The sequence below is a fragment of the Lasioglossum baleicum genome, chromosome 20, assembly GCF_051020765.1.
Source record: "Lasioglossum baleicum chromosome 20, iyLasBale1, whole genome shotgun sequence".
NCBI lineage: Eukaryota > Metazoa > Arthropoda > Insecta > Hymenoptera > Halictidae > Lasioglossum > Lasioglossum baleicum.
Window position 1 is genome coordinate 612,501 of NC_134948.1, and position 15,060 is coordinate 627,560.

At 51.3% G+C, this 15,060-nt stretch overlaps 1 long non-coding RNA gene across 1 annotated transcript in view; it reads right to left on the reverse strand.

The window, feature by feature from the left end:
• LOC143218942 (uncharacterized) overlaps positions 1 to 14,189 on the reverse strand; it is a 17,732-nt gene extending 3,543 nt beyond the window's left edge. Inside the window, exon 1 of the long non-coding RNA XR_013011191.1 lies at positions 13,404 to 14,189. This is a non-coding gene — a long non-coding RNA (uncharacterized LOC143218942). The remainder of the gene's footprint in view (positions 1 to 13,403) is intronic.
• Positions 14,190 to 15,060: the final 871 nt, after the last annotated feature.

A 15,060-nucleotide genomic window follows, 5' to 3' on the forward strand; every position in this document is an offset into this window, starting at 1 on the left:
AGGCTATCGAGATCGGACGATAGTTAGATGGGTCCTGAGAATTGCCTGCTTTGGGGATCAGAACTGTTCTCGCTCTGGACCACTCGACAGGTACTTTCGCTGAGAATAATATAACGTTCATTATGATTGTTTTAATTGCTATTGGCACATTCTTGGACCACGTTGATGGGGATCAGCGCCTTCGGCTGTGTCACTTTTTGGTTTGAATCTTTCAGTGTCCTCGCATGATATTTGTTTAACTGTCAATGAACCCTCCATATTTCTTTGCTGGCTCCTATAGATTGCTGAATTACTATTATTCTGTTTTTCTATGATGGGTTTCCAATAATGCACTTGCTCAGTTAGCGGTACTTGGCTATTTGTGTCTTGTTTGCCAACAAGAATCACGTGAGCAGTTCTTGTTATGCTCTTTTTCCACAACTTCTGTGTTTCTGCATGTTCGCTCTTGCGCTTTACTCTCCTTGATGCGTTCTGATTTCTATTCTGCATTTCAGGAGTACACCTATTCGTGTACTCTGGATCTCCAAAGTTGCCTTTGAACCATTCATTTAGATGTTTGCAGGGGTCACGTTCTTGTCTTACATCCTCAACTGCATATGCTAGGGCATACTTCGCTGGATCCTCACAATCGGCAGATCGGAGGTAAGTTAATGCTGAGCTGCACCACTGGAATATTATAGCCATCTGTTCTGCATGTTGGCTATTACTAGTATTCGTAATCTCTTCACTTCTATTTCGTTCTCCTTGGTTAGTAGTATTTTCTGTTTCAGGTTCGTTCGTATAGATTCTGGTGCTTTAGTGAGTATCACTCCTATTTGCATTTTGATTTCTAGGGCTGTAAGTATCTGTATTCTCTGTTTCAGGTTCGTTTGTTGCTGTCCCATGGATTCTGGTGTTTTGGTTAGTATCGTTCCTGTTTTGATCTCCAAAATTATGTTCTTGATAACTTACTGTATTTTCTGTTTCAGGTTCGTTCGTCGCTGTGTAATGATTCTGGTGTTTTGGTAAGTATAGTTGTTGTTTGGATTTTGACCTCTAAGATTATATTCCTGCTCTTCCGTGTGTGTTTCGTTTTGTTCTGTTTCAGCTAATTCTTCTAGCACTCCTCTATACTTGACAGATTTACGAAGTGACTTTACTGATTCCAGGGTGCGTGGCGGGTCTAGTTTCACTTTATTAAGTAAGTATTCATTTATCTTGTTTTTAACTTGTACCGGTGCTCTTAATTCTGCTTGTGCTAATCGTTTGAGATCCTAAGGTTGCCATCTAGGTTTCTTTCTCTCCGTAATAATTGCTCTATTTGTTTCCTCGCGGTGGGCTGAAGACTTGTGTACTCCTAAGCCTCTGAAGCCTCTAAAGGATTTTCCACAGAATTCGCAGTTGAATCCTGATTCAGTTGTTGTGCTGACCGTTGTAGTTAGATTGGAAGCTTGAGGGTCATCAGTGTTAGGTTGTGTTAAGGTAGAAACGGGGGATAGTCCACTGGATGGTGGTATTGTGATACCGCCATTATTTGTATTTAAAATGTTTATATTGTTACCACTGGAAGGCACTCCTCTCGGAGTGATTTGACTTCTTATTTGGTTATCACATGATGGTGTACTGCGGCCGGTTAATCGGGAGTTTATAGTGGGAAGGGTTTGTACCGGCGGGTTGTCAATCCCCCCTTCCGACCCCTGTGGGCAACTAGAGCTTGCTATACTGTCGGTTCTCCGCAGTCGATGCTACGTGCTAACTCGGTTTTCTTTTTCGTCATTATAGGGCATTTTTTTATATCCAGTGCTGAATGATTCGTCTCTGTATAGCCGAGATTTTCGCAGTTTTTACATTTTAGTTTTGCCTTGTTTTTACACTCCCTTGAATCGTGGCTTCCACACAGTGTCCGCATGTAGATGAAGTAGACGAGCAGTTTTTTGCTAGGTGGTTAAATTTCAGACATTTGTAGCACTGCAGTACTCTTAGATAGTCTTCTGTAGTCCAGGATTGGTAGTCGATGAAGATTCTTCCTTGGTCCATTATTTTATTTCTAATGTCAGGGGTTACTTCAATAATTAAGTTCCTCTGTCTTCTATCACCTACATGGTATTCCGTAATTGGACGAATTTCTGATTTGCGCTCTCTATCGTCAAGTGCTTCAGCTATGGCGTCAGGCGTATCCTCGAAGGCAATGTTCGTTGGTAGGTCCTTTACCAAGATTCTCGGTTTTAATTTTTCTTTAGTTTTAATCATCAGGCTATTTCCTTTAGTTTTTCGGATTTTTGCAATTTCGCAATGTCAACTGTCTCTGCTATTACCTTAACTGCCAGCGAGTTGAGAGTTATTAACTGGATCACTCTTAGATTGTAATCTACTGGTTTAATTTCTTCTTTAAGGACCTTTTTTATTTCCGTTGCTGATTTGAATTTGTAACAGACCTGCACCGGGCAGGCCTGTTACTAGCAGAACCAAGTATCAAGGCGCGCCGAGCCAAACCGAACCGGGCCGAACTAGACCGAACCGTCGCGCACCACCGATACGTGCCCCGCGCCGCGCGACCACCGCGCCACGAAAACGATACCGATGGGAACGAGTCGACAGTTTTTCCCACGCGCGTGAGAACGTTCGAGAGAAGATTCGCGAAGTTCGGCACCGCACCGTCACCCGTATCACCAAACGAACAGCTATAAAAGCGGCTACGCAACCGCGGGAGCGCCTTCTTAGCTGAGACGAGACTCAGAGCGGATCGTTCCCATTAGTATTCCTGTAAGTATCCCTTCCGGTGAAGAACCACGTTCCACCGAACAGAATACGGCGTACCGCCATCTTGTTAACCAGTGTTCCTGTTCCATGGAGGCATTCCGCCGGTGACGAACTACCGGCCTCTGAAGGGCCAAGGTGTACCACCAGCCACCTTGTTAAGGCGTACCGCCGACAAGAACGAGCGACGAGAACGATGAATCACTCGTCGCCGTAGAACCGCCCGAGAGGATTATGGCGTACGGCGAACCGCCACGTCGCATATCCGACCGACCCGACTCGGGCAGGGTTTCCCTTACCGTCCTGATTCTTCCGTTTAGCTGTCTCGAAACCCGTTCGAACCGCGTTCGAGAAAGTAACGGGTTTCGTACCTGAAAACCGCGACGTGCGCGTCCGAGAAAATTACGCGCATCCGTATACGAAAGTCGCGGTTACCGAGCGAACGTTCGCGAAGACCGAATTCTGAGAACCCGCGTTCGCGAACTCGCCGGCAGCGAGCATGTCAGTGAAACCGCCTGTGTCGTTATTTCGAAACCCGCGTACCGCGTCCAGTTCCCCATCGACATTTTTCCTCTCGTTGAACATCGAACTCTGGATCGGCGAGCTATAAGGACGAAGAGGAAGTCTCCGACGTGACGACGAAACCAGGTTGTTACATGGCGCCCGAACAGGGACTTGGCGTGTGTAAATCGGACATAGTGAAAATAACGAACACGTGGCAAACGGGACAAAGTGAGGTTAACCGGCCGTTGCCCGGTAAAAGTGAAAAGTGCGACATCTAGTGACACCGGATCGCGAACGGACCGCGGACCGGTCGCCAGAGAGTATCGCGCGCGACATCTCTCGGGAAAGTGAGACACTACGCGATGTTGACGTGTCGATTCGAAAAGTACGGCGGGTATGCGGAAATTTTCGTTACGGCCGACTAAACGACGGATCACCGCCGAGCTCCAGAGAAGAGATTTACCGATCCCGGACAGGCAGAGTGGCCTTCAGCGAAGCTGGGACGAGATCACACGTGAACAGACCGAACAGTTGTTCGATATGGTGACCGAGAAGAGCGATTCCACACCGGGCACGTCGAGAACCGACAAACCCCGCAACACGGACACGGCCGACGAAAGTTTCGGTGCAATCCAGATGCGTAAATCCGGATGCACTACCGACGGAAAGGATCCGTACGCGTTTCTGGAGCGCGTGAGCGAACTTCGGAGAACGTTCCGCTTGTCGGACTGGGACCTGCTGCTGGGCATACCCGAGGTTTTGCGCGGTGTTGCACAAGACTGGTACCGGAATAACGAGGACCGGGTCACGTCGTGGGCCACGTTCACGGAAAAATTTCTGGCTTTTTTCACGCCACTCCAGACCCGCTTACAAAAGGAGCGCGAGGCACGGTCGCGAACACAACGCCCCGGGGAACCGTTCCATCTGTTTTTGAATGCACTGCTCACGAAACTACGACGAGCCCAGATTCCGGCCGACGAGCACCTGGAAACCGCATATGAGAATATGCTGCCGGACTACGCGATGTTAATCAACAGCGAAACCCTCACCGACCTGGATGACCTGCTGCGACAGGTGCAGCGAATCGAAATGGCTATGGAACGGAAGACCAAGATGGAGCGAACGGGCCCGAACCCCGTGGCCACCACTACGCTAGCCGGAACAACACCAGAGGCCCACTGCACGCAGAATGCGACGCTGTCGACCGCGAGTGAACCCGACGGCAATGGCACCGGAAAACCCCGGGGACTACAGCCCAATCACGCATTGTTGGCGCTGTAAACAGCGGGGACACGTGCGTTTCGAATGCCGGAACAAGTATCGGAAATTCTGTTCACGCTGCGGACGCGACGGGGTGCTCACCCGCGAATGTCACCCGCCGGGAAACGGAATGCGGGGCCCGCCACCGATGGGCGAATACCGGCCCCCGCAATAAAATATACACCACGCCCGCTACTACCGATACTAATTTGCGGTCGGGAAATCGACGCCCTGCTCGACACCGGATCCCAGATTTCCTGCATCAACACCGAGGTGTTAGGTTGGGCGAGACAAGAAGGCCGCCGGCCCGTGACACCGGTCAACGACATAAGCTTGGCGGACGGTTCCGAAATGCAACCTACCGTTGTCATTAAACTGCCGTTTTGTACCATGGGCTACGAGTGGTTACAGGATTTTACAGTGCTGCCGAACATGGGCCCTCCGGTGCTACTGGGCATACAGGCCATCGCAGCACTCCAGCTGGAACTGAAACCGCCATTAAACGTTGTCTCATGGCCCGCCGACTGCTGAGCGGAACCATGCCAGGAAATGGGCCTGCGGGTCCCCAAGGAAGCGGACAGAAACGAGTTCGAAAGGTTCCTGGGCACCGAAATGGAGTTGTTCACCAATGTCCCGGGCCGCACCACCCTGACCGAACACCGGATTAAACTACTAGACGAGACACCGCTCAAACAGCGGTACCAGCCCCGGAAGCCGGCGATGCAAGCAATCATTAACGAGGAGGTCGAAAAAATGCTAACCGAAGGGGTAATCGAACCCTCCAGTAGCCCCTGGAGTTCACCGGTGGTGGTAGTGAAGAAGAAGGACGGGAAACCACGGTTCTGCGTGGACTTCCGCCGCCTCAACGATAGGACCGAGAAGGACGCCTACCCGCTACCACACATACAGGCCACCCTCGACAAACTCCGGGGAGCAAAATTCCTGACGACATTAGACCTGAAGAGCAGCTATTGGCAAGTACCCCTGGAGGCCACTAGCCGACCACTCACCGCCTTCACGGTGCCCGGAAAGGGGCTGTTCCAGTTCAGGGTCATGCCGTTCGGCCTGCATTCCGCCCCCGCGACGTTCCAACGATTACTCGACCGCGTCATCGGCCCCGAATTGGAACCATACGCGTTCGCCTACTTGGACGACATTATTATCGTCAGTGCCACCCTCGAGGAGCATCGGGAACATCTACGAGAAGTGTTCCGTCGACCCCGCGTTGCCGGGCTTAGAGTAAACCCGGAGAAATGCCGTTTTTGCGTCAGCAGCCTGAGGTATCTCGGACACATTGTGGACCAACAAGGGATCCGTACCGACCTGGAGAAAACAAGTGCTATCGCACAATTCCCGGCGCCGAAGACGATACGCGAAGTACGACGCTTCCACGGAATGGTGTCCTGGTACCGGAGGTTCGTACCCAACTTAGCGGATATCATGGAGCCAATTTCGCAGCTCACCCGGAAGAACGCGAAGTGGAAGTGGACCGAAGTCGAAGAGAAGACGTTCCAGACGATGAAAAGCAAGTTAATCACCGCGCCGGTACTCGCTTGCCCGGATTTCACGCGACCGTTCACACTCCAAACGGACGCCAGTGACCACGGCCTGGGCGCCGTACTCACGCAGGGCAACGACACCGAAGAACGGGTCATCGCGTACGCCAGTCACACAACGAACAAACCCGAACGGAACTATAGCGCCACCGAAAAGGAGTGCCTCGCGGTGGTTTGGGGCATCCGTAAGATGAAACCGTACCTCGAGGGATACCACTTCACCGTCGTCACCGATCACCAGGCACTCCGGTGGCTGCAGCAGATCGATAATCCGACGGGACGACTAGCGAGATGGGCCCTCGAGCTCCAACAATATGACTTTGACGTCAAGTACCGCCCAGGAAAGCTGAACCATGTGGCCGACGCCCTATCCAGAATCGAGCACGCACCTGGCGTTAGCCTGCTCGGGCCAAAACCACGGAGGGACACGTGGTACACAAAGAAGGTCGAGGAAGTAAAAAGGAACCCCGCCTCCGTGCCAGAATTCCAGATCCGAGAGGGAAAGCTATACCGCCGAATACTACACCAGTTGGACTATAATGAACCGGAACCCGGCAACGCGTGGAAACTGTGTGTACCGACAGAAGAAAGGGAAGCAACCCTCAGGAAGTTCCACGACGACCCGACCGCGGGACACCTAGGAGTGGCCAAGACGATAGTACGGATCGCCAAGTACTTTTATTGGCCGGGAATGTTCAGGGAGGTCGTACGTTACGTGCAAAACTGCAACAACTGCCAGCGATACAAAACGCCGCCGCAACCGCCGCCGGGACGCCTGCACGCGATCAGTCGACCTGGTCGGCCCACTCCCGAGGTTTCGCCAAGGCCACATTTGGCTACTGGTCGCACTCGACAGGTTCACGAAGTGGGTAGAACTCACGGCACTCCGAAAAGCCACCAGTACCGCGGTCGCCGCCGCCGTACAGAAGGAAGTCATGCTACTCCACGGGGCACCGAGAATCATCATCTCGGACAACGGCAGACAGTTCATAGGTGAACCGTTTACGGCACTCCTGCGGGCAGCGGGCATCGAACACCGGAGGACCCCGCCGTACGCTTCACACTGCAACCCGGTGGAGCGGGCGAACAGGGTAGTAAAAACGATGCTGGCACAGTACACCGGAAACCACCACAATCGGTGGGACGAGAAGCTGGACGAGGCCCGGTTCGCCATCAACACGGCCCGACACGAGGCCACCGGCTACAGTCCAACGTACCTGAACCAGGGGCGAGAATTACGGATTCCAGGACAACCAGCGCCCGATGAAACTACGACGACGCCGCAGCAACGCTGGAAGAACCTCCGAGACGCACAGGAGTTAGCAAGGCTACAACTGGCGCAAGCATTCGGCAGGCAGGAACACTACTATAATCTACGCCGACGAGATTGGAGACCGGCGGTCGGAGACACGGTGTGGAAGAAGGAACACACCCTGTCCGATAAAGGAGCGGGTATTGCAGTCAAGCTGGCGCCGAAATATAGCGGCCCTTATACAGTCGGCCGAATCGTGTCGCCAGTAATCGTCGACCTGCGCGACACGAGTCGGCGCTGGATCCGGCACATTCATGTGCAGGACCTCAAACCCGAAACTGAACCCGATGAGGGCCCAGAAGGTCACGAAGGGGGAGCCGGTGACAGCCCACGGACACCTGCATCTGCAGAGCAGAACGAGGGGCCGACGGATGTCACCACGGCCGCCCCGACCACACGTCGACGCGGTCGACCGAGGAGAGTAATAGGGAGTGTTGATTTTTGTCCTAGGCCAACATACGGAAGGACGAGACCACCGGAAGCCATGGAAGACGATTTCTATGCAGAACTGCACGCGCTGTACGCCGTCATGGGGGACGACGACAACCGGCCACGGACGCCCGCCACCCCGAAGCATCTGGCTCCGCAACCGATGCTGCTGGACGAGGAAGTAGCACCGCCGGGTGCCGGCCAGAGGTCACCGGTCGCAACCCCGACGCCGCCGGTCACGGCCCAGCCGCTACCGGACCTAGACCAGATGTCAGCCGAGACAACACCGACACAACCGGCTTCAGCAGCACCACCCGAGGTCGCCGTAGAGCCGACTCTGGCGGTACCAATAATCCCGGACGTGACCCCGATATTGCCAGTCGTGGTCACGACACCGCCAGAAACAGTAACGGTGACGGCCAAGAACGCCACCCAAGGGGGCAGCGTCACGGCAACGATCGGTTTCACCGGCGCGCCGGGCGACAACCAGCCGATGGTGGTGGACGACACCCGGGTGATACGGCCAGTTACCTGGTGGCCGACGGAGGCACGGGGGCAGATCCGGCCGCGGTCTGGCTCCGACGCGAGCGATGCATCCGTAGGGTCGGGCAAGACCCTAACGATAGAAGAACACCGGGTCCTGGCAGGGCACGAACCCTTTCTGACCTTACCGGCGTCACCGACCACGTCGTCATGGTGGCCACCAGTCGAGGCCCCGAAGGAGAAGAGGCCGAGCACGAGACCGGCGAAGAGGAGCCGCACCTCCGCACCCCCACCGCTGACGCATTGGTCGGAGGACACGCCGGGCAGCACGGCCACCGCCATGGCACCGCCGCCGCCACCACCGGCGCTTCCCGTCGAGGCACCACCACCGACCCGAGAGGGCCCGTTGTTCGGGGCACGCGATACCAGACCGGCAACGATCCGGACCCGACCGGACCCGCGGAAGTTGCCACCGGGCCCACTGGACCTGCCAGTCCCGATCTGGCGCGAACTGGAACGACTCTCCATCGCGCCCAGGATGCCACCGCTCTGCCACCCACGCCAGGCGTATCGGCCAAACGCAGGGAAGTGTACCGTCTCAGAATGGCGACGGAACGCGGCATTGCCACCGCCAACACCGCTGGAGGCCACCACCGCAACAAGTAGCGGCAGGAGAGATACGAGGAGGAGCCGGCACTACCAGCCGCCAGCCGGAACCGTCTTCCCGGAGGTGCCGACGGAGGAGAGGCCAGGGAACACGACCGCACCGAGAAAATTACGCGCATGCGTATACGAAAGCCGCGGTTACCGAGTGAACGTTCGCGAAGACCGAATTGCGAGAACCCGCGTTCGCGAACTCGCCGGCAGCGAGCATGTCAGTGAAACCGCCTGTGTCGTTATTTCGAAACCCCCGTACCACGTCCAGTTCCCCATCGACATTTTTCCTCTCGTTGAACATCGAACTCTGGATCGGCGAGCTATAAGGACGAAGAGGAAGTCTCCGACGTGACGACGAAACCAGGTTGTTACAAATTTGTTGGCTTCTTCAGGCCGTGGAATGATCCAAAATTCTATTCCTGTGCTTTGTTGGTTCATGGTTTTACTTGTCCTGGCATTTGAAATTTTTCTTGTCGCCGCTGCATATGTAGAACTCGAGGGGGCGGTTTTTACCACTTGCACCGCTTGCTGCATCTTATCCACTACTTCCTTTACTTCGCTGGAGAGAACTGACTTGAAGTTTGTTTCCAAGTTCTTATTCAGGACACTGTTCGATTCGACAATATTTTCTAAGTTTTTATGGAGGGAATTTCCTATTTCTGCCTGTATTATTTCTTTACCATTCAAAATAATGTTTTCTTCCATTGAAATGATCTTTTCGTCAAGTTCCCTTCTTAGCTGCTCGACTTGTTCCGATGGATTATGTTTGGTACTGCTCGCTAGAACAATCTCTTCGATAGGTGTCACTGCCGACCATTTTGCTGCTACCTCCGTGTACGCTCTTGAAATTCTTTTATATGCATGATGTATATAGTTGATGGCTTCGTCCACTGCTTGCGTTCTGGATTTAGGTTCTTTACTTGGTTGAGATATGCTGATATTGTAGAGATGGCCTTTAATCTCATCTTCTATTTTATTTAGTTCTTCAAGTTGTACTGGAAGCTTTGTTTCTTTTGTTTCAGAAGTTCCTGGTGGTGATAGATTAGGCTGCGAAACCGCTCTTCTTTTAGCACTATTCGGTGTGCTTCTAAACTCATCCATTTTCTTTGTCGAGTCCTGTATCAAGAAGATACGTTCTCTGCCAGGATGTTCAATTAGAGCACTGTTGCTTTCTCAGGTAAGTTATTTTTATTCGAAAAAATAAAATTTGGTAGCCCCAGGTTGAGCACCTCTGTTTCTCGTTAACTGCTATTAGTTGATTTACTATTCTTATTCTTATGTTGGAGTGTACACTAGCAGGGAGAAAGATCGACGATTAACGTACTACTTGGGAGCCCCAAGTTGAGCACCTCTGCACTTTATTTGTTAGCGTAATAAAATTGCTCCTGTCCCGCTAGTTTACTGTTCTCTTGCTTACGCACATAGAGACACAGAGGGAATTCCAAATTCGGGATCCTCAGGTTGAGAACCCCTGCACTTTGTTAATTAATACACTAACACTACGCCTATCAACTTAGTTTATCGTATTTTCATCCGTGAGTACAGAGACAGTAAGCGAAATTAAAGAAGGTGTGGAGCCCCAGGTTGAGCACCCCTTCACTTTATTAATTAACGAACAATTTTTCTTAATATTAGTTTGTTTAACTGTTATTTTGTCAATTTTCACAGATGCTGGGAGAGAAAGTTCGCTCTGAGTGGCGATTGGCTGCTCGAAAGGATCCGACCAGTCAGCGTGCAGGAAGGATTTTAACACGAGTTTGCCACTCTAGACATGATTCACGACTGTTCGATGTACAATCACTTGCAAGTTGTTTCCACTCTACCTATATTCTATGACTGTTCGCCGAGCACGTGTTCATTCAATATATTTTCAAATTGCAAAATAATGGCCATCCGTGCACCGATTTTTATGAAATAAATCACAGTTTATTCGCACAGTTATCTAGTGTTACGTCCCGGGACGTCGGACGGTGAAAAACGTAATAAAGAATATTCCAGCTTTGGAACCACGCGGCAACTTCCTTCCGCGTCTGAACCGGTAATCGCGAAGCTAGTGTCTCGACAGATCACGCGAATATAATTAAATAGGACTCACCGGAGGTGCGCAATTAATATTAAGAAGATTTGTCTTCGTAGTAGCTTCTGTAGTCGTGAAGAATACGTTGGTAGAGCGTGGCTGCTTGGCTATCCTCGAAGAAGCTGCATACGTCGTCGCTCGCCAGAGTGTACGTCGAATTCTCGTTCTTTCCTTTCAGCATACGAAAACGCTCGCGAAAGCGTACGATGAATTTCAGCTCCCGTTGACCGGCATACGACAACGCTCGCAAGAGCGTACGATGATCCTCGATGCGAACGAGGTATCAATTCGATTGCTGCGGACGGTATATCGTCCGAACGTTGAGGCAGTGAAAACCGCTGTTATATTGCGTTATGTAGAAGCAATGAAAATTGCTGTTTATCGGTGCGAGCGGCGAAGCGGCTCGATGGAAGCGAACGACGAAGTTCGTTTGATGAGAGCAATGAGAATTGCTAATTAATTGTTGCGAGCGGCGAAGCGGCTCGATCGATGTGAACGATGAGTTCGATGGAAGAACGAAGCGAAAATATCGAAGGATTGTTTCACGACGTTGAAACGTTCCGTAAGACTCGAGAATAAAACTCGAGGTTGAAATAGAATAATGAGAACTCTGCGAATAAAGAACTCGTGAATAAAATGTAGGACGACTGTTTAAGTAGAAAAGACAACTGATTTAATAAACGTACTTTGAAAATACAAGTGTAAACAAGAAGTGAAAATAATTCTAAGTATCGAATCGGAAAAATAGCGGAGGTCGGCAGGCTCGGAAGGAGACCTGACTCGACGCGTGTCGGGAAGCGACTCTCCCGAACTGTTCAGCGCGCTCGCTGCGTTCGACTGACTCCCAGCGGCGGAGTGGGGAAGCGACGCAGTGGGGCGTGCCGCTGCACGGTGGTGGGGCGCGCTAGCGCGTAACGGCTACTAGCGAGCGTCTCGGGCGCTCGCGCGTTCTTGTAACGGAAAATACAGAGTCTTTATAATGACTTTAAAAATGCAAAACATGAAACATAAAATATATAAACTGGACTATACGCTAGGTGAATACGGTAAGTACGTAGGTAAGTATAAAAGGTAAGTATTAATATCTTATAACTAGGTGTTTGTGTTACATTATTGTGTACTTATAATTAATTGAATATAATGTGTTTCTTACAGCTAAACGTACGCCGCGAGGCGTCAACACGTCGGCGGACGTGACACTAGAATATACTCCGATAAATATTTTTTAGCTTAATGAAGCGCTTATATTATTTAAACTTCTCTCTATCGAGTTACAGGTGACACGTGTTGCATAGTTTATGAACACGCAATCACTCGCGAAGAGTTTCCACTCTACGTATAGCCAATGACTGTTCGCCGAGCACGTGTTCGTTTATACAACTTTAACTGCTGAAATATTGGCCATCTGTTCCGGCAAACCAGTGCGCACCCGATCGGCTTTACCGACCTCGCGTGGCCACGACCGGGTGACGTCACGTCGTCGCGGCACCCCCCACCCTGCGGCCGCGGAACGCGCGATTTTCGGCACGCACCGGCTGATCAAGATCGCTATACTCACTCTGTTAACGGACACCGCGTTCTTCACATAACCGTTGGCAGTAGTCAATACACGCGTTATACACACGTCTCGTCGCATCGCGTCTATGGCCCCACCTCGCGTTCCTCTCAATTGTGGGCCATCACTTCATCGCGACACACTCTATGTACGTTTGTTATAGTTTTACATTAAAGTGTTTTTGTTACTAACGCAGTTACGTCAACGTTCACCCACGACAATCTCAGAATTCCCACATCCGATCCGCGAACACCATCCGTGCACCGATTTTTATGAAACATATCACAAATCACTCGTACAGATTTTCAGAATATTCACCAATAATTATTTTGTGGTTTTAATGAGCACTATTAACAATTTATTCAATTATACAGTTCTAGTGACACTGCACATTGTCTATGGACGTGTACTCACTCGCGAGACGTTTCCACTCTATGCATGGTTCATGACTGTTCGCCGAGCACGTATTCATTTATTAAAACGTTTAACTTGTAATATATCAGCCATCCGTGCACCGATTTTTACGTTATATGGTTCAAAACACTCGTTCAAAAATCGCGCACCATCCCAGCTGAATATTTTCTTCCGATAAGTTATATTGTTTCACTTTTAGCACATTCAAAGTCTCCAGCTGTCAAAACGTGTTCGGCCACTTTTCAATCACTCGATTTTTACAGTTTTCTAAAGTTTCCTTCACGTTTTCACATACAGTCTATATATAGTATTGTTCGGATTTCTTAGCACTTTCACTGATACACATTATATTAATGATTGCTAACTTTAAACCGCTTTAAACCTCGTTAATTCACGGAGCTCTCGACAAACGTGTCACACCGCCATTAAGAGAGTCATAGTTACTCCCGCCGTTTACCCGCGCTTTTTTTAATTTCTTCACGTTGACATTCAGAGCACTGGGCAGAAATCACATTGCGTCAACACCCGTGGGGGCCATCGCAATGCTTTGTTTTCATTAGACAGTCGGATTCCCCTAGTCCGTGCCAGTTCTCAGCTGAGCGTTGAATGGCGGCCGAAGAGGACGATCGTTCTAGACGAAAGCCTCGCAGCAAGGAAGATCCGCGGGAGGCCAAGGCACGGGACCGAGCTCGGATTCCCATCAATGTGTTCACCTCGCCCAGGCCCGGCACGTCAGCCAGACCCGCTTCCCGACCAAGCCCGACACGCCCCGCTCCTCAGAGCCAATGCTTATTCCGAAGTTACGGATCCAATTTACCGACTTCCCTTACCTACATTAATCTATCGACTAGAGGCTCTTCACCTCGGAGACCTGCTGCGGATATGGGTACGAACCGGCGCGACACCTCCACGTGGCCCTCTCCTGGATTTTCAAGGTCCGAGGGGAAGATCCGGACACCGCCGCAACTGCGGTGCTCTTCGCGTTCCAAACCCTATCTCCCTGCTAGAGGTTTCCAGGGAACTCGAACGCTTATACAGAAAAGAAAACTCTCCCCGGATCTCCCGACGGCGTCTCCAGGTCATTTTGGGTTACCCCGACGAACACTCTTACGAGGGCCCGATTGGTAAGCGGTTCCGCTGCCGGGTTCCGGAACAGAAACCGGATTCCCTTACGCCCGATGGGTGTCTGTTTGTTTATCATTTAATGATATTTGCTCTCTTAGGACACCTCATCTACATAGGATTTCTCTTAGGGCTTAGGATCGACTGACTCGTGTGCAACGGCTGTTCACACGAAACCCTTCTCCACGTCAGTCCTCCAGGGCCTCGCTGGAGTATTTGCTACTACCACCAAGATCTGCACCGACGGCGGCTCCAAGCAGGCTCACGCCCAGACCCTTCTGCGCACACCGCCGCGACCCTCCTACTCGTCAGAGCTTCATGGAAGACGCGCCTTTAAAAAAAGCTAACGTCAACCTCACTTGCCGCTGACGGCGGAGTATAGGCGCGACGCTTCAGCGCCATCCATTTTCAGGGCTAGTTGCTTCGGCAGGTGAGTTGTTACACACTCCTTAGCGGATTCCGACTTCCATGGCCACCGTCCTGCTGTCTTAAGCAACCAACGCCTTTCATGGTATCCCATAAGCGTCGACTTAGGCGCCTTAACTCTGCGTTTGGTTCATCCCACAGCGCCAGTTCTGCTTACCAAAATTGGCCCACTTGGCACTCTGATCCAATATAATCTCGTGGCTTCATTGATCCAAGCAAGCCAGAGATCTCACCCATTTAAAGTTTGAGAATAGGTTGAGGTCGTTTCGGCCCCAAGGCCTCTAATCATTCGCTTTACCAGATGAGACTCGCACACGTTCGTCAAAAGAGAACGAGCGAGTGCCAGCTATCCTGAGGGAAACTTCGGAGGGAACCAGCTACTAGATGGTTCGATTAGTCATTCGCCCCTATACCCAGTTCCGACGATCGATTTGCACGTCAGAATCGCTACGGACCTCCATCAGGGTTTCCCCTGACTTCGTCCTGACCAGGCATAGTTCACCGTCTTTCGTGTCCCAACGTGTACGCT